The following is a 24,850-nucleotide window of genomic DNA, read 5'->3' on the forward strand; positions in this document are numbered from 1 at the left end:
TTCACCCGTGAGTGGGGGTCACGGGCTCGGCCCTGAGCGAGGGGCCGACTCGGTGATCTCACTCGCACGGGCCCAAGAGCGAGCAAAAGCGCATGGTGAGACGGACGCCCATGGCCGGGATGAGGCCAGGCGTCAGGTGGACACCCTCGGGTCCCCGCCTGGGCCCCTGCTCCTCGTCCCCCGAGTGCTGGCAGAATCACCATCGCTCGTCGCTCAGAGGCGGCTTCCAGGGGGGCTGGAATCACCCATGTCTGGTGGAAAAGCCACCTTCTGTGACTTAAGGCTGGTTGGCTTTGCCTCGGTCCCCGGCGAGGTGCTGATGCCAGGGGCCTTCTAGGGTTGCGTCTTGGGCTGACTGTGGGCCTGGGAAGGAGGCGCTTGGGATGAGCGGGGAGACAGAGGCCCAGAGAGGCGAGGCGGCCCGAGGCAGGAGCAGTGCCACAGCTCTGAGCCAGGCCGGATGCCAGGAGGGAGGGAATGCGTGTCCCTTGGGCCCCAGTCAAACCAGAGCCTCTCGGGCAAGACCCCCACAGTCATGGCTACAGCGGGGACCCCAGCACTTGGGCAGCTGAACGGGGGCCTCTGGGCCCCTGGAACTGCCTCCTCTACCCCCGGGGCCGTCTGTGGGCGTCGCGTTTGAGAATGGCTCCCCACGTGGCTCCTTCTCTGCCTGGTCCACCAGCTGGCCATCGGGGATGGGCTGTCTCTCTGGCAGCCGGTCCCCGGAATATCACCGGGGGGCAGCAGTGGAAGGAGAATGCAGTGGCTGCGGGCGCTGGGGACCCTGGCAGGCACGCTGAGCAGCAGTCTCTCTCCCCGGCCACTCGGGCAGGGGCCTCAGTATCACACAAGCCAGTGGCTTGAGGTGGAGGCTGGCCCAGCAGCTCCGAGTCCTGGGCCCGCTGATCCTATTTCCATGCAGCCTCAGTGGTTTGGTTTCCTTTCTTTGGATGGGGGTGCAGTTCCACGATCCACGGCACCTCCGTCTGCAAACCGCGAACCTAGATTCGTCCCTGGGAAGCTCCCCAGCCGAGGACCCTGGAATCCTCCCCCGTGGTAGTTGTGGGTGATGCTGGTCCCTCCAGGGCTGGGGACGCGTCCTCCCAGAGCGCAGAGCCAGGATTGCGAGGGAAGGGAGAGGGGCCGGGGGGCAGATGCTGCCAGAGGAGCGAGGATAGAGGACATTCCGGACAAGAGGAGACACGGCTGCTCTGCTGAATTCCGGATGTGGCTCCCGGCACATGCCTGGTCTTGCGGGACGGGCGGCCCCTCCCGCGGTTGACAGCCTAGCCCACGGGGCAGCCTCTCCAGGCTGCAGGTGGCCTATCGGAGGCAGGAGATCAGCCCGGGGGCTGGGGAGATGGATAGCATTCCTGGGGACCCGCCCTGCACCCCTCGCGGACGGACGCAGCCCCAGATCCGGCGGCTGGCCCGCGAGGGCGGCCGTGGTGCCGCAGGCCGTGTGGAGATGAGCTCCGCGCTGGCCCTGGCTCCGGGCCGGGGGAGATAAGACGCCTACACAAACAAGGGCACAAAGGCTGCTCCCAGGGCCACACCAGCTGCGTGCCAAGCCCTCAGCGGGCACTTTATGGCACGTTATCTGCTCTGCGCCCACAACAGCCCTGCCAGGTGGGATTTTCGCTCCTATTAACCAGATAAGGGGACAGGGATCCGAGAGGCGAGGGCGGCCAAGGTCGCGCAGGTTATAAAGTGGCTGTGCCTGGATTCCGCCCAGGCCCACCTGGACAGGAGCCCACCCCCCTTTAATACGGAACAAACAGACTCTTTGTTTTACAGGAAAGGGTTTGTGACGCCACGCTCGTTCTGGGGAAGGAGCAGGGCTGGGACCCGGGCCTGGTCTCCACGCGCCTGGCATCCTGCACACCCGGCCGTGAGGTGTCGCTTTCAGAGGCAGAAGCCCACGAGCAGCGGGACGGGAGGACAGTGCCAGGGCGGGTACCAGGAGGTGCTCAGCCTGATGTGCACGCAGAACCTCAAAGGGCAAGACAAGGGAGCGGCGGCCCAGGCGCCTCAAGCGCTGTGAGAAAGCTGGTGTGAGAGTAGAGCCTCCGGCTCCGCCAGGAAGGAGCCTCCTCAGGTCAGCAGGAGCTCTTGGAAGTCAAATTCTATAGTAAAAACAGGAGATCTGGGTGACGAGGCTGCAGGAATCGCCCAGAAAGTAAAGCCCAGGGACAAAGGGGCCCCAAACCGGAGAACCACAGGCGACGAGGCCAGGAGGCCCAGGATCCAAACAGAAGTTTAGAAAAAGCGAAGGGAGGGGGACAGACGGAGGGTGTTCAGGGACGAAACCGGCCAGGAAAAGGCCTGAAAGGACAAGTGGATACCGAGACACGGAGCGCCAGCCGCGGAGCCGTGGGGACAAAGGGACAGCTTGCAGCCACCGGAGGGATGCATGATGCAATGGCTCCAACCTCCCCTCGACGGGGTGAAGGCTGGGTCGGCGGAACGAATGGTGTGTCCTCAGTTTGGGAGGAGAGGTGTTCCAGCTGGGGTTCCACAACCAGCCACGCCACACTCGCCCGCGGCCAAGGCAGCGGCGGCCACCACACATGCACACACGGGGGCCCACAAGGGGGATGCGGTTGGGAGGCTGCTGCTCGGCATCGGGCCGAAACAGCTCCGCTCGCTGTGACCTGCTGGCTGACTTCTTGCCACAATGGTCATCACCTACTCAGCCACCTCCTAGAGGGGCTTTTGACTCGCTGGGCTTTCTGCTCTGACCAGCAGGGGTGCGGGTCCCGAGGTGCACCTGCAAGCCCCTTAGTGACACAGTCCCAGAAGTCGGTTCTGAGTGCGCGTGCCCTGCCCACCAGCCCTGAAGGGCCACGGTCTCTTCACATGCTCCGTCTGGCAGCCACCCCCCCAAAGGGGCAGGGGTGAGGTTCCCGGATCCCCTGCGAAGGGACCTTTCCTCTCCTGGGACTCGGGAGTGGCGCCTGTACCCCTTCTCCTGCCCCTCAATCACTGACGTGTAGACGCTTTTCCTGCAACGGGGGGACCGACTCGGTTGCGAGTACCTGCTGCCATCCCATCGTCCGTGTTTTAACCTCCATGCCGAAGTTTTAAAACTTTTAGGTGGTCCGATCCATGACCTCTTCCTCCACGTTGCCGGGTCTGTGTGTGTTTATAAAACACGCGACCTGCCAAAGATCCCCAGGCCCTAAAGGGCTGTCTCATCCGGCCGAGGGATGCGGGCTGCTCCGCGGCCGCCCTGCCTTCCACCGTCCGAGGCGGGAGGAGGGAGCCCCGTCCTCGGGGCCAGAGTCTTCCCTGAACCCCCGACCACCTAGGGGGCTGCCCTCCGTGTGCTCGGAGCTGGGGAGGCTCTGGACAACCCCACCCCCCACCCCCCACGCTCTTCCTTCCTGGAAAACCCTGGTCAAGCCACAGAGGCTGGCAGGACATGGCCCAGGCTCGCCACCCAGCTCCGCTCTGCAGGATGACGTGCAGGATATGGGATGTGTCCCAGGCCCCTTCCAGCCCCGCCAATTCCTCCTGTGGAGCTGATGTCCTCCACCTTCACAGGAAAGATCCCTGAGGACCGAGCAGCTGGGCGACCAGGAGCCAACGCTGGGCCTGGGTTTGAACCCAGGAAGCAGCCTGGGTGCCTGTAACGTGGGCACCTCGCCATCTGCCGTGGGGGGTGTTGGCCGAGTGCTGGCAGGTGACCAGCTCTCCCAGGACAAGCCCCCAGGGCAGCAGGACGGACGCCACCCGGAGGCTCCCTCCCGTCTATGCGCCCCTGTCTCCCACACGGTGGGGGGAAACCCAGGATCTACGTCCATCTGGGCTGAGCGGGGAGTCCTGAGCTCGCTGTGGCTCTGTCACTGCCTCCCTGTGACCTTAAGCTGTCATGTTCCTGCTTCCTCTCCCTCAGGAAAGCATGTCCACTGTGGTTCCCTGGGGAAGACGGCGCAGGGCCACGTCACCTCCTGGGAGTCGGGGCCCTTCTGCAATCGCTGCGGTGTGTGGATTTGGGGGCAGTTGCCCCTGAGAGCCTGCACGCATGCGTGTGGGGGCGTGCGTGTGCATGGGAGCAGGCGTGTGCGTGTACACAAGCGTTCATATGCACGTGTGCACACAGGCGTCAGGTGGACACACTCAGCCCCTCAGCAGCCCTGACGTGCACCTGATCAGAAGCACCATCCCAAGAGATTCAAGCGTCTGGAGACCAACTCAGAGGCTGGAGGGCAGAGCATGCGCCCACCTTGACGCAGAAATTCTTTGCACCCAAAAGGTGCACGTGTTCCCTCATCTCTTTGTCCAGAGACATTCACCACGGGCTTTGCTTTGGAAAAACCTCCCAAGAGCAGGGGCTGCACATCCAAGAGGGAACGTGCTAGGGTGGGAGGGCAGCTTCTGCTTCAAATTTCTCTGAGGCTTCTCTTCAAGGACAGGCCTGTAGCCGAGGCTTTCTGGTCGCGGAGCTGGCCCTCCCATGCGTGGGACTCGTGAGAGGGTCCTCGTAGAGCAAACGCACCCTATTTGCTACCGAGCCCCTGCAGGGACCCCCCTCGTGGGCACGTGTGGGCCCTCCCCTTTAAAGCCCCCCGGGACTTCCAGAAAGCCACCGCTCCACCGCTCCTTGGTCATTCCAGGCCGCCAAACTGTCCCTCTTCCCCAGGGCTGCTCCCCGTGAACCCAGAGGGTGTTTCCAGAGAGCCTCTGGGCACATGGAACCCCAGAGGGCTGTAGCCCCCTGGGGGCTGAAAACCCAGGAATTCTCACCAAAACAAGAAAGGAGCTGGAGGTCTGGCCGCAGGTGGACCCCACCCAGCCTCCCCCAGAGCCTGACGGGCACCTCTGCACAGAGGCCCAGCCCTGGGGATGCCTGGTTCGGGGACCAGCCCTCTCCCTCTGGGCTCTCCCTCCCCTGGGGGCAGAGAACCCACTGCACCCCCATCTCTGCATGGCCCACCCCCTCCTCATGCAGCCCCCCAGCTTGGGCTCAGACGTGGACCCAGAGAGGCACTTTCTCCACCCAAGAAACACCTACCACCTCCCCCCGCCCCCGCACCCCTGCCTCCCCCAGCTTTTTAATGGTTAACCAGAGCAATAAAACAGGCGATAATGCTGTTTTTGATCCCTTATCAGCATCCCAGAAGCCTGCAAAGGCTGCGAGTGTCCCACTGAGGGACCCAGCCCGACCACCCTTTCATGTGCAGCCAAGCAGCTCAAGGGAAAGAGCTTTTCCAAACCAAACGCCCTTTGCCAGTGCAAATTTTGCAGTGAAAACAGAACAGGAAACTCCTAATCTGCTGTTTCATGTGTGACAAGCGGTTTTGTGGCAGGACAGGGGCCCGAGACGCTGTCCCTTCGTCCAAGGCCTGGCTGCCTTCCCCAGAGCGAGCACACGCATGTCTGAGGGCTTTTGCGCTTTGCAACCAGTGGCCAGGCTTCATGGTGGGGACCAGAGACTCGGCCCGGGCTTGCCCAGCTCGCCCGACTTTGATCTGCTTTTGGCACCCTGGTCGCTCCAGCCCCCATCCTGGCATCGGACCCCCGGGCCCTTGGTCCCCAGGACACTGCTTTCCCAGACGCCTGTCCAACATTGCAGACAAGCAAGCCTGGACACGGGGCCGGAGATCAGGTGTCCACCTGCTGCTGGCAGCCAGGGGAAACCCCGGCGAAGACGGAGGCACGTTCGGACTGGGGGCAGCTCTGCACTGGGCAGCTTTTTGTTCGCAGGCGGCGGCTCTGTGTGCTGAGCTGTGTCCTAAAGACCAGGGTACGTTTACCTCCAGTTCTTAAGAAAACACAAATGAATATGCTTTACCCCCTCAAAATTACAGAAAAGAAAATGTTCCAAGAGATGTTTTTTTGACATTTGAAGGGCTTGACCTCTTACTGCAGGTGCAGGAGTGGAGCCAGGGCCAGATCGGTCCTGAGGGATTGGACAGATGGATGGCAGTCTCCCCCCACCCCAGGAGCAGGCGGAAGCCCAAGAGGGCCCTTGTTTAGGGTCTGGGGGCCTGGAGCTCCGTCTTTCTCCTCTAAAGGCCTCCCTCCGGAGCCCCAGGGTAGACACCAGCCCTGTGTAGCTCCACGAGCCCTTCTCACCTGAGGAAGGGGAGACCCTGCTCTGAGCCCGGCTCCCTCCCACTCCCCTTTCTGGTGAACTTTCACGTTGCCCACGTCTGAAGATGCCTCGTGCAGAGCCCCGAGTCCCGCCTCGTGCATCCTCCTCCAGAGTGTCTGTGCCAGGTGCTGGATGCACAGTTCTCACCACAGGGGCCTCACCGTCTGGTGGGGGAGAAAGGTGCGGCAACACCGCCCCGATTCAGGGTTCAGGCATCGCCTTCAGCCCTGAGCCCGGCATGGGGAGATCGGCCGAAGGGCAAAGAGCCATCCCAGGACCCCAGCAGGTGCCCCTCGAGGGGTAAGGGGAGGAGAGAAGGTCTTCCAGCAGTCGAGGGCCCCGAATGAGCAGCCCTGCAAGGGGGCAGGGGGCCATAGCAGGGGCACAGGGCCATGGAAGAGGCATGGGGCCATGGGCTGGCCCGGAAGGTGGGCGCGCAGGCTCCAATCGCGTCTGGGCTTCTGGATTTATCTTGCCAACCAGAGCTGCTCATTTTAGGGAGACGGTGTCTGACTCCAGGTGACATGCACCCTGGTCAGTGAGCACACCGTGAGGAGGAAGGTGCGTGGACCCAGCCACCTAGTTCGCCAGCCACCCTCCGCGTGGCTGTCACACGACAGCGGCAGCCCGGGAAGCCCAAGGTACTGAATTTGCCGGCAGGCCCAAGGGGCGGAAATCCCGCAAAAGGATCTCTCCCGTGTCTGCGCTGACACCCACCAGACGGCTGGCCCCCAAAAGCCTCCCAGAGGCTCTGGAGACACCAAACCCATCCAGCTCTTGCCGTGCAACCTCTGGGGACGAGCCCAGCCAGAGAGGCCCCCAGACTATAGCAGCGGGTCTGCGGGGTCCGCTGCCACCCAACTGGACGACCCGCGGAGTCCAGACCCCGAGGTCCGTGTCTCTTCACGGTGGCGGGTTCCTACCCTGCGGTCAGTGACGTCAGAGGCCAGGGGTCAGGAACCCGAGGCCCCAAGGCCCGGGCAGAGGCGGCCAGCTCCCCCCGAACAGGACCCCTGAAGCCCGAGGGGAAGCGTAGCGGGGGCCAGCGTGCGACCAGGAGCAGCAGGGCCGTGCGGGAGGATGCAGGAGGCCCGCAGAAGCCCCCGCGGGCAACTCCTGGGAAGAAATTAAAGCCGGGGAGAGGCACCCTGTGAAGATGCAGGATGTCTGGAGCCGAGAAGCCCAAGTTCACTTGAAGTTCACTGGTGCCTCCGCGCCCGTGCCTCGGACATCCTTTCTGGGGCCGTGGGAAAAACGCAGCCAGCTGCGGCCGGACGCCGGGTGGCTGGGCTGGAGGGGTGCCCCTAGGACAGAGGGGCGCACACAGCCAGCAGGGGTGGCAGGCAGCTGCCGGGGCATCGTCGTGACTCGGGTCCCCTCCTTCGCTGGGTTCACCTCTGAGAGCACCCCCTCTGCAGGACCCTGCCCGCTGCCTCCAAAAGCCTTCCCGGGGGAAATAGCCTTCGCACAGGGCCCTGGAGGATGAAGAGAAGCTCGCCAGGCAGAGGAGGGAAGACGGCGGGCGTGGGAACGGAGCTCAGGCCCAAGGGAGCGAGCGGGCGAGTGCAGATGAAGGCCATCTGAAGCGAGAAGGGGCCGGGGAGGGAGCGGTGCTCTGGGAAACCAGGTGGGGGGGCCTCTGGGGGGGGGGGTGCTGCCGCCCGAGCCCCGAGGGAGGCGGCCTGGCTGGAGGCTGGCAGCCTCACAGGAAGAGCTTTTCCTTTTTCTGTGGCTGGAAATGAAAGGAGGAGAAGGAGGGGTGGGTGAGGGCGCCCAGCGGGCTCTGGCAGCATCCAGGAGGAAGGAAACTGCAGGCAGGTGGCGGCTTGTTAGGGTTGGAGGGCGGCAGCCCAGCCAGGCGTGTACCACGCGGGTCGGGACACGCCGGCTTGGCCAGCCGCCCCCTCGCCGCCCCTCGCAATCCCCCCCCCCAGCCCTGGCTCCACGTCACCCCCCGCCAGCTCGTGCTGCAGGGAGGGAGGGGCCCCCTGGGGAAAAGGGTCCGTGATCTGAGACTCAGGCTACGTTCTTGCATCTGCCAGTAACCAGCCCAGTGCTCGGCCTGTGGGGACAGAGGAGCACGTCTGCAGCTTGGAAGACCTCGGACGCAAGGCTTGGGCCTGAGGGACCAGCCAGGCAATGAGAGGACATGAGGCAAGCAGCAAGTCTCCCACCAAGAGTGAGAGAATCCTTGGACCTGAGATCCCCTTCCTGTATCTGAGCCTCAGCTTCCTTGTCTGAGCAATGGGCCAATAGCTTGCCACGAGGCTCACCTTATCAGAGGTAGTGGACATAGGTGCTCCCTAGAGGCTGTGTGGATGGATGGAAGGACGGATGGATGGGAGGAAGGTGGAAAGATGGATGACTTGGTGCAGCAGAATTTCAGAAAATGCAGAGCCAGCCACAGCTGGAGACTTTCCTCGGTTCGGCAGTGTTTCCTGTGTGCCTACTCTGTGTCCATCCCTGCGCAAGGCACCAGAGGAAGTTTAAGAGGCGAAACAAAACCAGGCTTTGCAGACGGGGATCTGGGATTGAGCACAGCATTTTCTGCTGCTAATAATGACAATGCTGTGAAACTGGAAACACCCCTGGCAAGACCTCCCTTGGCCCCTCAACACCGGGGCAGGCACAGGCGTCCTGGAGAAACGAGGCTGTGTTCAGACAGGACAGGCTGCAGAAGTGGGTCCCCAGCGAGGACAGTGGTGAGTCAGGGCAGTGCCCTCCAGGCTGGAGGAGGATGCCCTCTGAGTGGCCCCCGAGAGTCTGGCCCTACCCCCAGCACCTGAGCCTCATGCTGGGCTCTGGTCAGCTCCCTGTGGATGCTCCCCCGTGCAGCTCTGGGGCGATCTCCGTGGCACCTCCTGGCTGCCAGGGACCCTCTCTCACTGCCATGTGAAAACGGCAATTTAGGGCCAGGAGAGAGGGAGGCTGAGGTTGGCCTCTGGAAGCATGCAGAGGCCCCCCGGGTCTGCAGTCCCTGCCTCTGTCCGCACCTCTGGCGTCTCCTCTGGTCCCAGCCTCTGTCCCCTGTGGCTTCTTCTCCCTTGGTTCTCAGGCTTAAATGAGGCCCTGACCTGACATCAACTTCACTGACTGACGGGCAGCTCCTCACGTTTCTGTGTCCAAGTCCATGGCAGAGACCTGTTCCCATGGTCCAGCCGTTGCTGGAAGCCTGGACGTGGGGCTGCAGGCGGCCCTGGGTGACACGTCCTTGGGGTGTCTCTTTCCTGGCTCAGGCCCGGGCTGGGTGGCATATAGGGCCACTCAGAGCCAGAGCCACCCATGTCAGGGGTAAACTCTCCCCGCCACAGGTCCAGCACCATGAAAAGGATAATGAAGAAACCCCATGAATAACTTCACGCTCAGTAAGTGCTGCAGCTGAGAAAAAAGGAGAAAATTCTTTGAAAAACACGAACCATCAAAACTCAACCAAGATGAAACGGGTCATTTGAATGGGCCTACCACCATGGAAGAAATTGAATTTGTAATTTAGAAGTTCCCTCAAAAGAAATCTCCCAGACCCAGTGGTGTCCCTGGAGAATCTATCAAAAATTTAAAGAAGGAGCAATACCAGAATGTACGCAATTCCTTCCAGAACATAGCAGAGAAGGAACAATCCCCCCAACCTGTTTCATGAAGCTGCCATTGGCCTGATTCCAAAACTAGACAAAGGCAACACACACACAGAAACAAACAAAACCCACTGCAGACGAATGTCTCATGAACTTAGATCCAAAAATCCTCCACAAAATAAAAGTAGGTGGAATCCAACAATGTAGAGAAAGAATTACCACCAAGACCACGCAGGATCGACTCCACGTTGGCACGTCTACACCGCATTGAGAAATCAGAGGACGTAATTCTCCCTACCAACGAGCTCAAGAAGAAAGGGTGTCATCATTTCAACTGAGGCAGAAAATGCCTCTAACAAAATCCAACACGCCTTCATCACAAAAACCCGAGGTAAACGAGGAACGGGGCAAACTTCCTCCGCTTGAGACCAAACAGGGTCGTTCTCGAGGCTGGGACGATCCGGCCAAGGACCAGTCAGTAGTTACCACTGGGAAGCGAGCAAGCGCGCGGCCATCATGTCTGGGCACCTGCTGAGGACGGCGGGTCAACGGTGGGCACCGGGACCCTTAGGGCGGTGGGTCACTCTGCACAGAGCCACAAAGGCGAGGGGGTCGTGTGCACCTGACGGCTTCGCAGGGGGAGACGCGGAGGGAGCCATAGGTAGACATGACCTTTTGTAAGGATAACGCAGCAAGACCAGCCCTCGGCCCGGGCGGTTAATTCGGGATGTTGATGACGGGCCTGGATGTGTGTGATGGGGGAGGGGACGCAGACCCTCTGCACTCTGTGCACAATTTTCTAGAAACTTGAAATTGTCTGTTAATCTAAAAAAATTTCGGAGTTCCCGTCATGGCTCTGTGGTTAACGAATCCGACTAGGAACCATGAGGTTGCGGGTTTGATCCCTGGCCTCGCTCCGTGGGTTAAGGATCCAGCGTTGCCGTGAGCCGGGGTGTGGGTCGCAGATGCGGCTCGGATCCCACGTGGCTGTGACGGTGGCGTAGGTCAGCGGCTGCAGCTCCGATTCGCCCCCTAGCCTGGGAACCTCCATATGCCGCAGGTGCGGCCCTAGAAAAGGTAAAAGGACAAAAAAAAAAAAAAAAAAAAAAAAAAAAAAATTCTCGGAAACCACAATAAGGACGGTTAAAATGCAAACGGGCCACAACGAATGGTGAGAACGTGGGGCAGCGGGAGGGCAGCCGCGGGGCCGCCTGAAGGGGACGTGATGAAGCCAGGCGGACGAAGGTCATGAATGTCACACGAGGGTGGGAGCCGGGCCCGAGGACGCACTGCGTGGTGCTGTTGCATAAAAGGCCGAACCCGGAAGCCAAGTCTGAGGACGGACACTTACTGGGGCTGGAACACGGGGGAGGCGGAGGCGGCCGGGATTGAGAGGTGGGCCGGCAGGGCTGGGCTTCTCACCTCCAAGAAGGTGCCTCCTGGCAGCTCCCCTCCCCCACCCCCTGCCCCCCCACTCCCCATCCCCCCCATCTTCCTCCCTCTCCTCCACCCCATCCCATCCCCCCCCCCAGGACCCATGGCAAAGGCCAGCGGTTTCTCTAGGGAACTGGCCTAACTGGGCGAGGACTTTTTGAACCAGACTTCAGAGCGGAATTTTTTTCTCTCAAAATAGAGAGGAATTGGCTGTCCAGGAGTTAAAGATAGAATCCTGTGGCGAGACCAAGGTCTGATCCCCGTCCCAGCTGGCAAAGGGAGCTGTGGAGGCCTGGCCTCTGGGGCTCCGAGGGGCTGCAGCTGGCGCTGAGTCACATGACCAGCACCCCCAGCCCTCACCCCTCCCCTGGGCTGGGGACAGCAGCAAATCAGGACTCAGCAGTGAGCCATCTGTCCTGAGAGGGAGTGAAGACTGGGGGCCTCGAGGGGCTCAGTGATAGAGCCAGGTCACCTTCCATGGAGGGTCTCTGGAGGGCTTCCTGGAGGCGGGGATCCCACGGAGGCAACAAGGCACGCCAGGAAGCGGGAACTCCCAGCAGCTCAGGGCCTGAATTTCGGAGATTTGTAGGCAGGGGTGGGCGGTCAGCTTGGGGCCAGCAGGGCTGGGATGTCCTCTCTGGGGTGCATTGTATTTGTGGACAGTGAGGAGCCACTGCAAGTCCTGGTGCAATGGGGCACCGGGGAGTGTCAGGCAACGGGGAACCTGCCCGAGTGAAGGCCCTGCCCCGAGGGGTCCAGCGTGGGCAGGCAGAGTTGGCAGCACCGTGGACGAGCCTGGCCCTGTGCACAGAGCTCCCTGCACCCAAGGGATCCGAGGGCCAGAGAGGCCATGGAGGGGCTCAGGGCTGGACCAGAGACCACGGTGGCTTCCAGCTGCCAGCACAGGTAAGGACAGCTCCATCCCGCGGGAAGCCCGGGTGCGCGCTCACAGCTGTGGAACGTGTATGTGTTTGGAGGTGCATCCGGCCAGGGGCCCGGCTGGAGGGTGAGACACCTGGGGCTTGTGCTGCCCGCCCCGCACTGGCACCCTCATGGGCTGTGCCCTCCAGCGCCTGGTGCTACATTGGGGCTGCCGCTGGCAGAGGCCCAGGCCTCCCCTCAGAGCTGGCAGCCTTGCCAGGGCTCTGACTCACCTCTCAGGGCCATTTCCCCCTGCAAAGCCGAGGAATCTCCCAGTGCCAGGCAGGGAGGTGGCCGTGCACCTGGTGGGGCCCCGAGCCTCCCCCTTCCCAGGGAGATCTGGGTGACGACAGGGAGGGGCCGGCCCTCCCTCCCCACCTGTTTGCCTCAGGGTGCTGTCTTCCCTTCCCAGCACTCTGCAGGCTGGAACCCCTTGGCTTAGTGGGGGGGGGGGCAGAACCCCACCCTCATTCCTGGGGTGGGGGGGAGGTGGGTAAGCAGAAGCCCCTAATGAGCTCAGGAAGCCGACGCCCCACATACAGCATCCTGACCTCTGCAGGGGCTGGTGAGCCAGGAACCTCAGCAACCTCTGCAGGGGCTGGTGAGCCAGGAAGCCCCTCCCAGAGTCATTTCAGGTCACAGAGCCCACCATTCACATGGGGGTGTCACCTCTGCTTGGGGCCACACACGAGCAAGAAGAGGCGGCTTCGCTCCCACAGCCCTCGGCCTCTAAGGCGAGAAGTCCTCAGCTTCTGCGGACTGGAGCCAGACTTGAGCACAGGAGGCCACGTGGTGGCTCGGGACACAAGCCCGGGTGATAGGGAACGTAAGGCTGAAGCCCCGGGAACTGCGGGGCCGTGCAGGGCGGGAGACTTCTGGGCGAAGGTCCCCGGCAGCCCGGCAAGGCCCTGGCCCAGACCCAGCCCTGCGTCCCCATCAGCGCTTGATCCCATGGCCAAGGGGGTCAGCCGGGCCCTCCCACCCATCACAGCCTCTCTTTTCCGATGCCCTAGCCAGGACCGACGGGTGCACCAGGGGGATGCTGAACCCGGGAGGTCCCGTCTCTGTGGTGCGAACGCTCCCCGCCCAGCAGGGCCGAGGTCCAGCTGCCAGCGACCCTGCGGTCAGGGCCAGTGTGGCTCCCATCCCAGCAGGGGCTGGGCTTCGGTGTCCACCAGAACGCGGCCCCAGGCTGACAGACCGGTCCCTATTTCGTCCAACAAGGTTGGCGGGACACGGCCGAGCCGTCGGGCCGGGGCTCCCAGTGGTTGCTCTGCTGTCGCACTTACAGGACTGAGTGACTGTCGCAGAGCTCACACGGCCCGAAGGCGCAAACACGCACCCTCTGCCCTTGACAGAGAAAGTCGGCACATCCACGGCAGACGTGAAGCAAAATGCAGCGAAATTCTTAGGAAGAAATGTGTTTAAGCGACGTAAGGATTCACGGGCACGTTTCTGGAAAGAGTCATCAGGAGGGTCAGGTTGTTTCTTGACCAGTCGCGGCGCCTGGGGTGTGGGCGCATCTTGTCACACAAGGAAAAAGACAGAGCTGTGCCCCTGGGACGCCTGACTCCTCAGCAAGCGGTGCGAGGGGCTCTTGGTTAAGAAGGTAACGAGCAGGTCTCTCCCCAGGGCTGGGAACCACCTATGCCCAGGACCTGCCCCCTATCGTTGTCCCACCTCTGGTCACCCACCCAGGACCCCCGATCCAGCTGGCCACCTACCGGGGGCCCTCCAGCGGTGTGCGGGGCGGGCGCAGCTGCTAAGGGACGCAGTGCACCTGTGGAGCCCCGGCCACTCCCCTCCTCCCTCTCTGGCGCTCGGCCTGAGCCCCCACGGTGGAGGGCCACACCCTGGGGCTGTGCCTGCCCACCCAGAGCATCCGTCTCCCTGTCTGTGTCTGTCCCTCCCTGAAGCCGGAGCCCAGAGTCCTTTGAAGTCCGAGCGCCCCCCTCCCTCCACTCGGGGTCTAGTGGGGGTGCCAGGACCTGAGGTGGGGCCAGAACCAGCTGTCTGAGTTTCTGGATCCCAGCAGGAGGGGGGATGAGGGCGGATGACCAGCTGGTGTTTTTGAAAGATTCAGGCCTGCAGCTCCTGCGTGGGGGGAGTCGGGGCAGCTAGGCCCAATGCCAGCGCTCCCCCCACCACCACCCTAGAGCTCCTCGGGCTGCAACTGCCCTCCCCCACATGCCCGCCCATCTCCAGACCACCCTGGTCCTCACCCGACCTGCCAGCGCGTGCAGCTGGTGGGCAGGGGATGGGGGCGCTGCCACATGCTGGCCCTGGGCCTGACCCCCCTCCGCCAAGAAGAGCCGGCACCCAGCACCCTCTGGTAGGGTCCAGACATTCTTCCCAAAGGGTCTTTGGAGAGAGCAGGCAGCAAAGGTCTGCTTTGAATATCAAGGTTTTCCGAAGATCAAAAAAGGGAAAAAAAAAAAAAGAACGAACGGTATTTTGGAAACATCTAATGCGCCAACTAATTAAGTGTCTGATTGCTAACAAGCTCCCTCACAGAGGAAGGCGGAAAGCAGCCAGGATCCTGAGCCACCCTCAGCACAAGTCGGGTCCAGCGAGGTTCCCGCACCAAGAACAGAGACAACAGCAACAGAAAGAGATGCAGGAGCCCACGGCACAGGTTCAAGTTCTGCCCAGCCGAGAAACGATCGGCAGAGGCAAGAGGCGACCCACCGAAAGGGAGGCAGCATTTGCCCGTCATCTCCCCGCTGAGGAGGCAATGCCTCCAGCTCAACGACCAAACGACCTAAGAAAAAAAAAAATGGGCGGAGGACTGGAAGAGACTTCTTTCCGAAGCTGCAATACAAACGCCAGGAAGCCCAGGAAGAGATGCTCCACGTCACTTGTCCTCGGAAAAATGCAACTCAGACCACGAGGAGATTAGGGTGGCCGTGGTCCAAAAATCAAAAATAACCAGTGTTGGCCAGAGTGTGGAGAAACTGGAATCTCTGTGGACGGCAGGGCGGGAATGCGACATCAGCAGCCACTTTGGAAACTGCTACGATTTCCTCAAACATTAAAAATAGAATCACCCTCCGATCCAGGAGTCACACTCCTGGGTATATATCCAAAGGAATTCTAACCAGGATCTCAAAATGATGTCTGCATATCCAGGTCCATAGCACAGTCATTCCCAATAAGCAGAAGGTCAAAGCGACCCAGGCGTCCCTCGACGGACGAATGGATGAACAAAAAGCGGTCCACGCGCAACCACGGGGTAGCGTTCAGCCTTAGAAGGAAACTCTGACACCTGCTACAGCGTGGATGGAGCTTGAGGACATGAGGCTCGCTGAAACAAGGACAGACACCGTGTGATCCCACTTCTGTGAGGTCCCTGGAGGAGTCAGGTTCACAGAGACAGAGAGGAGGTGGGTGGGCACCAGGGAGGCAGCGGAGGCAGTGTGGAACGGGGACAGAGCCTCAGTTTGGGAAAATGGAACATTCTGGAGATGATAGCGGGGACAGCTTCACAACCACGTGAAGGTGCTCGATGCCCCTGAGGAGTGGCTAAGTGCAAAATCATATCGCATGTATTTTGTACCGTAATTAAAACTTTTCTTTCTCTTTTTAGGACCGCACCTGTGGCATATGGAATTTCCCAGGCCAGGAGTCGAATTGGAGCTGTAGCTGCCGACCTATGCCACAGCTGCAGCCACACAAGATCCCAGCCATATCTGCGACCTATACCACAGCTCACAGCAACACTGGAACCTTAACCCACTGAGTGAGGCCAGGGATTGAACCTGCATCCGCGTGGATGCTAGTCGGGTTTGTTACAGCTGAGCCACAACGGGAACTCCCAATTAAAACATTTTTGAAAAAGAAAGTTTCTCCTTGTCCCTCATCCTCAAACCTGAATCCCCTAAAGGGCCCCCACAATCAAAAAGTGAAGTTAGATGATGGATGGATGGATGGATGGATGGACGGACAATAGATGGATGGGTGGATAGATGGTAGATGGTAGGCAGATAATAGAAGGGATATGGGGTGAGAGAAGATGCTTTGTAGCAGGTTAACAAGAAGCTTTGTAGATGGATGGATGGATGGACAGATAGATGATAGGTGGATGGGTGGATGGATGGATGGGTGGATGGATGGATGGGTGGATGGTAGCCAGATGGTGGACGATAGGCAGATGATGAGCAGGCGATAGAAGAGATACGTGGGTGAGAGAAGATGCTTCGTAGCAGGTTAACAAGCAGGCTTTAGCACCGCAGGAGATGGAGGCCGGTCTTTGGAGGGCAGAGCAGGGTGGTGTGGTGTGGAGGATGGGCTGGCGGGGGTCGTGGGGGCATGGCAGCCTGTGAAGCAGGACCAGGAGGGCTGGTGAGGGAGGCAGGGCTGAGCGGGTCAGCCGGGGGTGATACACAAGCAGGGCGGGACCAAAGGAAGCCCCCAGACCCTGCTCAGGGCCCAGCTGGGGACCAGGGTGAGCAGCCACCTTATCTAAAACTATGGCTCCTCTCCCTCCTTGCCGCCCTCCCCCTGCAACCTGTCCACCTGGACACTGGACGGGCGGCCTCCAGAGACTCATCTGTTTGCCTGGACTAATCCAGCTCTTGGGAGGGTGGTCCTGGCCAGGCGGCAGACGTGCTCACCTGGGGGAGGGGCTGCCCGAGGCCCCCGCTAATCCCCGCCAGGCAATTAGAGGCTGATCGGGTTTCCGGAGCACTCAGGCCCAGCTTTCCCAGGGTCCGGAATGTGCCGGGACCTTTGAAGGCCTCACCAAGGTGCTTTCAGGATTGTCCGACGGCGGCGCTAAGTGCAGAGAAGTGAGACGCTCCATCCCCGGGCGATTACCTGGGATTAGCCACAGCAGCCAGCCTGGGAGTGCCCAGCTGGCCGGCCCACCTCACCCACGGTGGGGGTACAGGCAGGGGTCTGCCCGGCCCTCTGGGTGGGGGCCACTGTCTGCTAGGCCCTCCCACCCCCCAGCCCAGGAGAGGCGCCCACTCCGTCCCTGCAGCTAAGGCACAACGGGGGGCTCCTCTTCAGCAGCTGGGGGCCCCTTCACCACCCTGAGGACCTGGTTTAATACTTGAGTGATTCTGAGGATTTTCAGGGCACTTGTCTGGAGGCTGAGAGGGGGCGTCCTGGGGGAGCCGGGGGCTGGAGATGAGCCAGGGTGGATGCCCAGCTCAGCCCCCTCCCCATGTTTTCTGGAGCTTGTGTTTAGCGTCCAGATGCAGCGTCTCCAGGTATGACGAGGGTGGGTGTCACAGACAAGCCCCCCCCAGATTCACCGTGCACAAGGCTCGTCCCTCTTGTGCCATTAGAGCTGCCCAGGCTTCCCAGGGCACGTTCCCGTCCAGCCAGTCGGGCGCAGCCGCCCTCCTCCCCAGGCCAGGCAGGCAGGCCCCTCGGGCGGGGCAGTGTGGCCCACCCGCGCAGCCTTGGCAGCAGGAGGTCATCTGAGCCGGTCACAGGAGTGACCTTTGACCTCAGTCTGCCCCGCTGGAAACACAGCGCCTCAGCCCCTCTCGGCCCCTTGGCCGCTCAGCCCGGGCAAGCCTCGGCCTCTCTTCCCAGAACCTCCAGCACATGGGGCTGAAAGGCGGCAAATTCTCATCTGTTCTCCAGGCCAGGCCCTGCCCAGATCACAGGCCACAGTCCCCCAGTGCTCATAGCCTGCAGGCCCCGAGTCCAGCCGAATGGATGAGGCTAAGTTGCAGGAGACCAGCCCTCCAGCTCCACCAGGATCCCAAGCAGACCCAGCACATAGGGCTGGGAGGTGGTCCTGCCAGGTGGGCCCTGCTGCCAGGCATTGGCAGAGAGCCAGGGCGGGGGAGCCCTTCCAGGCACTGACGGGGTGACAACGTCTCAGCTGCTCCCCAGAGCACTTGGGGCAGCCTGCCTGCTGAGAGGCTGCTGGGACCAGGCGTTGCCCAGCTGTTTCTAAGCTCTGGGGTGGACCCCCAGCCAGCCACACACCACCGGGCTGTTGCCACAGCAGCCAGCACTGTCCCTGGCACCTGGTCCACACCTGCTGGCTGAGGCCGTGGTTCCAGCCCCGGGGGCTGTGTCCGCCTGACATGGGGATTGAAAAACACACCTTCCCTTCCTGGAGGAGGGGAGTCCTGGGGGTACAGAGAGCTCCAGAGGGGTCTGGCCAAAACAGAGGCTCAGTGAGGTGATGGGTCCCCCGCGACCAATTGCCCAGCTGCCTCTGCCAGGCTCAGCGCGAGTTCCACAGGATGGCACATTCACCACAGCCACGCAAGCCGTGCCACAGCACACCAGGACGTCACAGCCACGCCAGGACACGACCCTGGAGACGGGCCGGGGAGGTGCACAGGTACGTTGCCTGTGGGGCTCCCACACCCACCTAACAGGGCTCAGCAGGGACACAGCCAGCCTGTCACCCGAGAACTTCGCACAAGCTTCCCCTGAGTGGTCCTTCGTGCTACCAATAGCTCAGCACCCCCCAGAGTTCAGCTGGGATTTGGGGTGATTCTGGGGAGAGCCGGGATTTTTGAAGGTACTTTTCCGGGAAATGGGAGCAACTGCTCGCCTGGGGGACAGTGGCTGACCCGTGTTTTGCTGGGTCGCCCGGCCTCCCCGGGAAACCCGTAACCACTACCTGACACTCGGTGCTCGCTGGGCCTCACCCGCCCGAGGCCTTGTTTCCCGAAGAGCTTCCCCACTGAGCAAACCAAACCAATCCCTCGACGGCTTTCCTCGCCTCACCAATTTCTGTTAATGAACAACACCTCCGACCGCAAAGCGGCAGCTGGGCCCTCCCGGCAGAGGCCACGCTCGCGCGGAGACCCCGGGCCCCGCCCGTGGCTGGACGGGCTCTTACCTGAGAGACGCTGGGGGTTCCCCGACGCCTGCCACCTCCGAGAGCTCAGGAGCGGGACGGCTGCCCTGCCGCATCACTGGCCTGGGCCGGAGGCCTCACTCCAGCCACTTGGAACGACACGAACGTGGCACGTTGCCTGCTTCCTCACCTGTGACACGGAACCGCAGAGCGGGCCTCACAGGGCTGTCGAAGGGGTGCGGAGACCAGCCGCCCAAATGCTCCAGAATCGGGAGCGGGTCCTCGCCAGACGGGACCAAGGCAGGCGCCTCGGTCTGGACCTCAGCCTACAGGCCTAGAGGTGACTGTCATTTACGCCTCCCGTCTGGAGTTCCCGTCATGGAGTTCACAGCAGTAGCGAAGCTGACAGTATCCATGAGGACGCGGGTTCGATCCCTGGACTCATTCCGCAGGTGAAGGATCTGGCGTTGCCGGGAGCTGGGGTGTAGGTTGCAGACGCGGCTTGGATCCCGCGTTGCTGTGGCTGTGGTGTAGGCTGGCAGCTGTATCTCTGATTCAATCCCTAGCCTGGCAACTTCCATATGCTACACCTGCAGCCCTAAAAGACCAAAAAAAGAAAAAAAAAAAAAAAAAGCCACCTCATCTGATGTTTTGTTACAGCCGCCCAAGCAGTTAGACAGAAACCACTGAAGATCCATCCTCCCTGCCCTGCCCACCTGCAGCTCCCGCCTCACCCCAGAGGCCACACACACACACACTCACACAGGTAAAATCTGACAGGGCCGGGAACAGAGGCTCTGCTCAGAGCTGCTGGGATTTCAGGAGCACCTGGGGCGTGTTTAGAGGATCATTACCGGATGGCCTGGCTGCCCCACCTCCCCACAGGCTAAGGAACATTCTTACTGATGGCCCTGGACTCTGTCCAAGTCCCATGGGGCCAGAGAGAGCCAGGCCCCAGGGAAGCCAGGGGTGAACTAGCGGCTGCAGTGGCCCCGCTGGGGAGCTGCCCTGGCCCAGATTCACCCCCACCGCAGGGCGGATACAGAGGCTTGTTTTCCAGCTGCCAGCAGGCCCCCACCTTCTTCAGTGCCCAGGCATGGGCAGAGGCTCAGATTCAGGGAGCAGCTGGGGAGCCCCATCAGCCTGAGTCAGCCCAGGCCTGGGAACACAGGCCAGGGTGGAGGGGGGGGACCCTGGAGCTGCCTCCTGAACCCACCGTTCAGATTGGGGCATCCAGAGGGGTGCCAGGGGACACCCCTTCTTCCCAGCATCCTGGTCTCCTGCGCCTGGCTGCCCTGGGGAGCTGGGGAGCAGATCCCAGGTGCTGGAACCTGAAACACGAGGGAGTTCCCAGCCCCCTGGCCCCTCCCCCGCTTGCTTTCCACCTGAGACTCTACAGGAAAGCTTGCCTGGGAGAGCAAGGTGGGCTCTGAGAGGCTACTGATGGGAATCAGTGCGAGAGTCTTTTGTGGCGGGGCGGGGGTGGGGGGGTAGGTCCTGGGGAGGGAGCAGGGCGGGGGCTCAGCGCCTGATGCTGGTGGGGCAGACAGGGAGCGGGGGCTGGGCCCTAGGGCCTCCTCTGCAGAGAGAGGCCCCGTGGAGCCCCTGCCACCCAGGACAGTTATGCCAGGACAGGACAGCTCCCTCCCAGGGAGCCCCCTTCAGGCGGCTCTCCAGGGGCTCTGCGTGGTCCACCTGCATCCAGCCCCCAGGAAGCCGCCCAGACCTCCTGAATCACACGGCCAGGCTCCCTTTCCAACACGCCAGAGGGGTGGCACCTGCCCGGAGGCAGCGGCAGCCTGGACTCAGCTGAGGCTGATCCGGAGCCAAACCACGGCTCCGCAGGTCTGTGCGTGTGCCACACTGACCGGCCACACCCCTCCTTCTCCCGGGTGTATCAGCCATGTCCCCAAAGTTCTCTGCTCCCTTCAGCTCATACCAACCAGCACTTATTGAGCACCGACTGTGTGCCAGAAGCTGGGCCGGGTCCTTTGGGGCTTCGAGGGACGTGCTGGGAGATGGAGGGCACCTGAGGCAGTGTGGCTGTATTCGTGCCCGCGCAAGGTCGCCCCAAGCCCCAGGATCAGGAGGGGCTCCCGGTCTGCCGTGTGCAGGGTACGGCCCTGGAGTCGGGCGGGGGGGAACAAGCCGTGTGTCCTGTGTGACGTCAAGTGGCTCAGACTCCCTGGACCTGTCTCCCCCTCTGTGAAGTGGGGGTGCTGGTCGTGACCACATCAGAGGCTCGAAGCCAGAAGGGAGCCCGGAAGGGAAGCCGCTGGGATGCCAGCAGGGTTGTGTGGCCCAGGCCTGAGCAGCGCTGGAGGCCAGGCTCCGATGACTCAGGAAACCTGGCCGCAGAAGTGCTGAGATGCAAAAGCCCCCCTGCGGCCGGCCGACAGCCCCTCGCAGTGGCCCTGGCGAGAAAGAAGCTGATCAAACACTTTCCATGACAAAGGTGATCCGAGCCGTTTCAACACTTTGAACCATGTGGGCAAAAGCAGGAGCTTGTTCGGTCTGGACCACCCAGGCACTGCAGAGACAGCGGGAGTCCACAGACCCGGGGAAGGGGCAGGCATTCGGGAGTACCAGCCTCTCCCTCCTCCTGATGGGGCCCGCGGTGCCTGGACACGTGCTCTGCGCTGGGCACTGCTCAGCGGGCCCCACTTCACCGATGAGGAGGCCAAGGCACAGAGCGGTCACGCGCTGGCCCTCGATCATGCAGCCAGCAGGGGCTGTAGACCCCAGGGCTGTCACGGAGGCCGACCCTGATGGAGGGTTCTCAGGAAGGAGAGTTGGAGGTCACAGGAAGTCACCACCAGTGGCTGGAGTTGAATCGCATCCCCCACAGAGGTGGGCTGGGGTCCTAGCCCCCAGGTCCTCAGACCATGACCTGATCTGGAGACGGGGCCTTTACAGAGGTTTTCAGGTTAAGCTGGGTCCTGGGTCCCCTTTAGGAAGGGGAATTTGGACTCAGGAGAAGGCTGCGTGCAGCCTGGAGCACCCTCGTGGGAGTGGCTGACAGGTGGCACGAGCCCTTGTGCAGACAGGAAGTAGGCTCCCGGGCCAGGAGGTGGCCACGCGGCGGCTCACACCCATCGCCCAGCCCCTGCAGCAGCCCCACCTCAGGGCGCTTCCTGCCTGGCACCTCACCGGTGAGACCTCTCAGACCCGCCTCAGGGGCCCTTTCCAGCAGCCACGAGCCACAAGCATCTGTTCCAACGTGAGTTAATTAAAGTCACGTACAAGGAACCCTCAGTCCCCAGGGTCACCAGCCACATTCTAGGGCTCAGGGGCCGCGTGTGGCTGGAGTCCTGGGTTTAGGGCAGCAGAGATACAGGCCACGTCCATCGGCTCCAGGCAGGACTGCCCTCCGAGGCAGGTGGCACGGCTCAATCGGCGGCTGGTGGCGCTGCCTCCTTGGTGTTCCTTGGCTGGGACAGATGCTGAGAGGAAGGGGCTGGTCCAGGGTGAGAGGTGGCCTGGGGCCTACGAGCATCACCGCTAGAGACTGAGTGATGGGATCAGAGAGGCTCCCTCCTTCCTCCAGGAGGAGCCAGAAATTGGAACCCCAGACCCTGTCAACCCCCCTGGCTCAGAAGGGGGCCTCAGGAGGGCCCCCCATTGCCCCATCAGGGCTCAGCCAGAGCACACCGGCGGCAGCGGGGGGCTCTCCCTGCAGGGTTACCCCACACAGGGGGCCCAGGGCTGGGAACAGGGGCTCCAGCTCACAAAGGAGAACCAGCCAAATGGATTCTCTCTCTTTTAGGAATTTGGAAGGAATGTGCCCTTAGCAGAAGCGGGGAAAGCAGAACGATTGTGAAATAAGCTCCAGGGAAAGGCCCGGGACGGCAGGACGCGTGAGGTAGAGCCGAGGTCCTGAGGGGACAGAGGAAGCCCAGTTCTCAAAGCGCAACCCAGGGACCCCCGGGTCCCCCGAGGCTCTTCCAGGCATCGTGGCACCGAGTGGCGGTTTGTCTTTCCCTCCTGTCCTCTTAGGACTGTGGGCTCGGCTCTCCACTTGCCCAGTGACAGGGGACAGAGGCTGCACAGAGGGGGACACTCAGCGTTTCCCATCCAGGGAGACGGCAGAGACCCCAGGCTGCCCCTCTAGCCACGCGTTTTTTCTTTTGGAAAACACTGACTGGGACAGTTTGGGATGGAAACGCTATAAAACTTGGTTGTGAGGGTCGCTGTACACCTATAAACGCAATAAAATTCATTGAATAATAAAAAAACCACAGTGACCGTCCAGAAAGTTTGGCTGTCAGGTGATGGGCTTATTTTTGGTATTTACAGGAACACGAAAACAGCTTAAATTTCCGTCACAGAAACACAGGAAACAAGAGCTTTTGGGGAACCCTCAGGGCAGAGGCGTGGGGACAAATGCTGGGGAGAAGTTAGTTTCGGAGGTGCCGGTATCCAGCCCACCCTCAAAAGCAGCAACCAAGGCGACAGTCCCCCACCGCCGGCCGCTGGCAGGACACAGACACGCCCGCGAGGAACCGGCCGGGCCCCCAGGGTGTGAAGACACGCATCACAGGTCTGGACAGCCGCGGGCCGTCCCTCTGGACACGCCAGGCTGGGTGTCTGCCAGGGCTGGCACTGCAGTCTCATCACAGAGGGTGCCCTGGCTCCTGGGGCAGGGGGTGGGGGAGGAGGCCGCAGGGAAGTTCAGGGGGGCTGCTGGGGTGGGGTAGGGGGGCTCCCTCCAGCCCGGGCCGCTGACAGTAAATGGTCAGATGGGAAGGGCCGGGAGGGAAAAGCAGCAGTGGGCAGGCAGCGGCTATGCCCACCAGTGGGGGTGGGGGGGCATTCTTTGGTCGCTGGGCCCAGACACCCCAGGCTTATCAGGGGACAGCCAAGGCAGCCACCGCCCCCACCCCCACCCTCCGGCACCGGCAGAAAGGAAATGAACTTGAGAGAGAGAGTCCCTGGACCCTAGGCCTCAGAGCCCCTGGCGCAGAGGTCAGCTTCCTGGCCCCTCCCAGGCCACGTGCCTGCGGGCAGCTGCCCCCCCAGCTCCCTCTTGGCCGCCCCCCCAGGCCTGGCCGTGAGCTGCCGAGGGGCAGGGTTCCAGGTGGACGGAGCCAAGGACTCCCTGGACAAACTGGAGTTCCCCCCGGCCAATTGGGACGGATTCCAGCAAAACAACCTGCTCCCCCGGTCGCCTCGGACCTCTGCTGCCCAGGGAAGAGCGGCCTGGGGGGGCAGGGAGGATACTTTTGGCAGAGAGGATTGACACCCCAAGGTCACGCCAAGGTCATCCAAGGGCTGGGAGGGGGCCTGCTGGCTGCTATTTCGTTCTCTCTGACAGCCCCATCTCCCCACCGTGGGTAAAACCGCAGCGCGCTCCTCTCGGTGCAGTTATAATGAACCCCAGGAACCCCATGACCTGGTAACATGAGCAACACTTTCAAGGAAAAATAGCTATAGCCTCAAAAACAGTAGGGGGTGAGTAGCATTGTTTTACATTTTTGCACGGTTCCTTAATGTTGGGGCTTAAAAGAGCACAGCTACATTCTCCTACCTGCTCTTTTGCCTTCAGCTCTGCGCTCCCACAGCCCCTGGGAAATTGCAGCAGGACCTCGGCAAAGAGCAAAAACAGTGCCTCAGTGGCCCTCTGTGCTCGAGACACGCTGGCCCCACGGACCGGCGAAAGGCTCTCCCACAGCCCAGGGGTGGCTGCTTCCCCTCCTGAGGGGCCGTGGCTCTAAGATTTCGTTTATACCGAAGAAGCAGCAAAGAAGAGAAAAAACAGAAGAGCAAAAACCTGAAACAAATAGAAAATAGGCAGCAAAGTGGTTCCGGCCAGGTTGGAGTATGATGATGTCAACAGGCCGGACTCGGCCCTGCTGCCTCGGGAGCGTGGATGCCCACTGGGGCCCTGTCTGCAGGGGCCTCCCCAGCGCTCTCACCCCCTCTGTTGCTGAGCCTGTGTGCCCAGCCCGGGCCTGCGCTGAGCGCCTTCTGCATGCCTGGCCCACACTAGGAGCTCTCAGACGAAACAGGGCCCCTTGCTCTTTGCTCCCCATCTCAGGGCACAGGTGG

The 24,850-nt window shown here is 61.8% G+C and overlaps 2 long non-coding RNA genes across 2 annotated transcripts in view; one reads left to right on the plus strand and one right to left on the minus strand.

Moving 5' to 3' along the window:
• Window positions 1–5,265: 5,265 nt before the first annotated feature.
• Window positions 5,266–24,850, minus strand: part of LOC110259826 (uncharacterized) — a 44,960-nt gene continuing 25,375 nt past the window's right edge. Inside the window, exons 3-5 of the long non-coding RNA XR_014839909.1 lie at window positions 18,845–18,992; window positions 8,374–8,563; window positions 5,266–7,832 (exon numbers count right to left, since the gene is read on the minus strand). This is a non-coding gene — a long non-coding RNA (uncharacterized LOC110259826). The remainder of the gene's footprint in view (window positions 7,833–8,373; window positions 8,564–18,844; window positions 18,993–24,850) is intronic.
• LOC146404308 (uncharacterized) lies at window positions 11,008–15,868 on the plus strand. Its single transcript, XR_014839910.1, has 2 exons — window positions 11,008–12,012; window positions 13,319–15,868. It is a non-coding gene; the product is annotated as an uncharacterized LOC146404308 (long non-coding RNA).

The sequence above is a fragment of the Sus scrofa genome, chromosome 3, assembly GCF_054392235.1.
Source record: "Sus scrofa isolate SSC_HxYL_T2T_F1_AM1 chromosome 3, Sscrofa_HxYL_maternal_Yorkshire_Landrace_v2.0, whole genome shotgun sequence".
NCBI lineage: Eukaryota > Metazoa > Chordata > Mammalia > Artiodactyla > Suidae > Sus > Sus scrofa.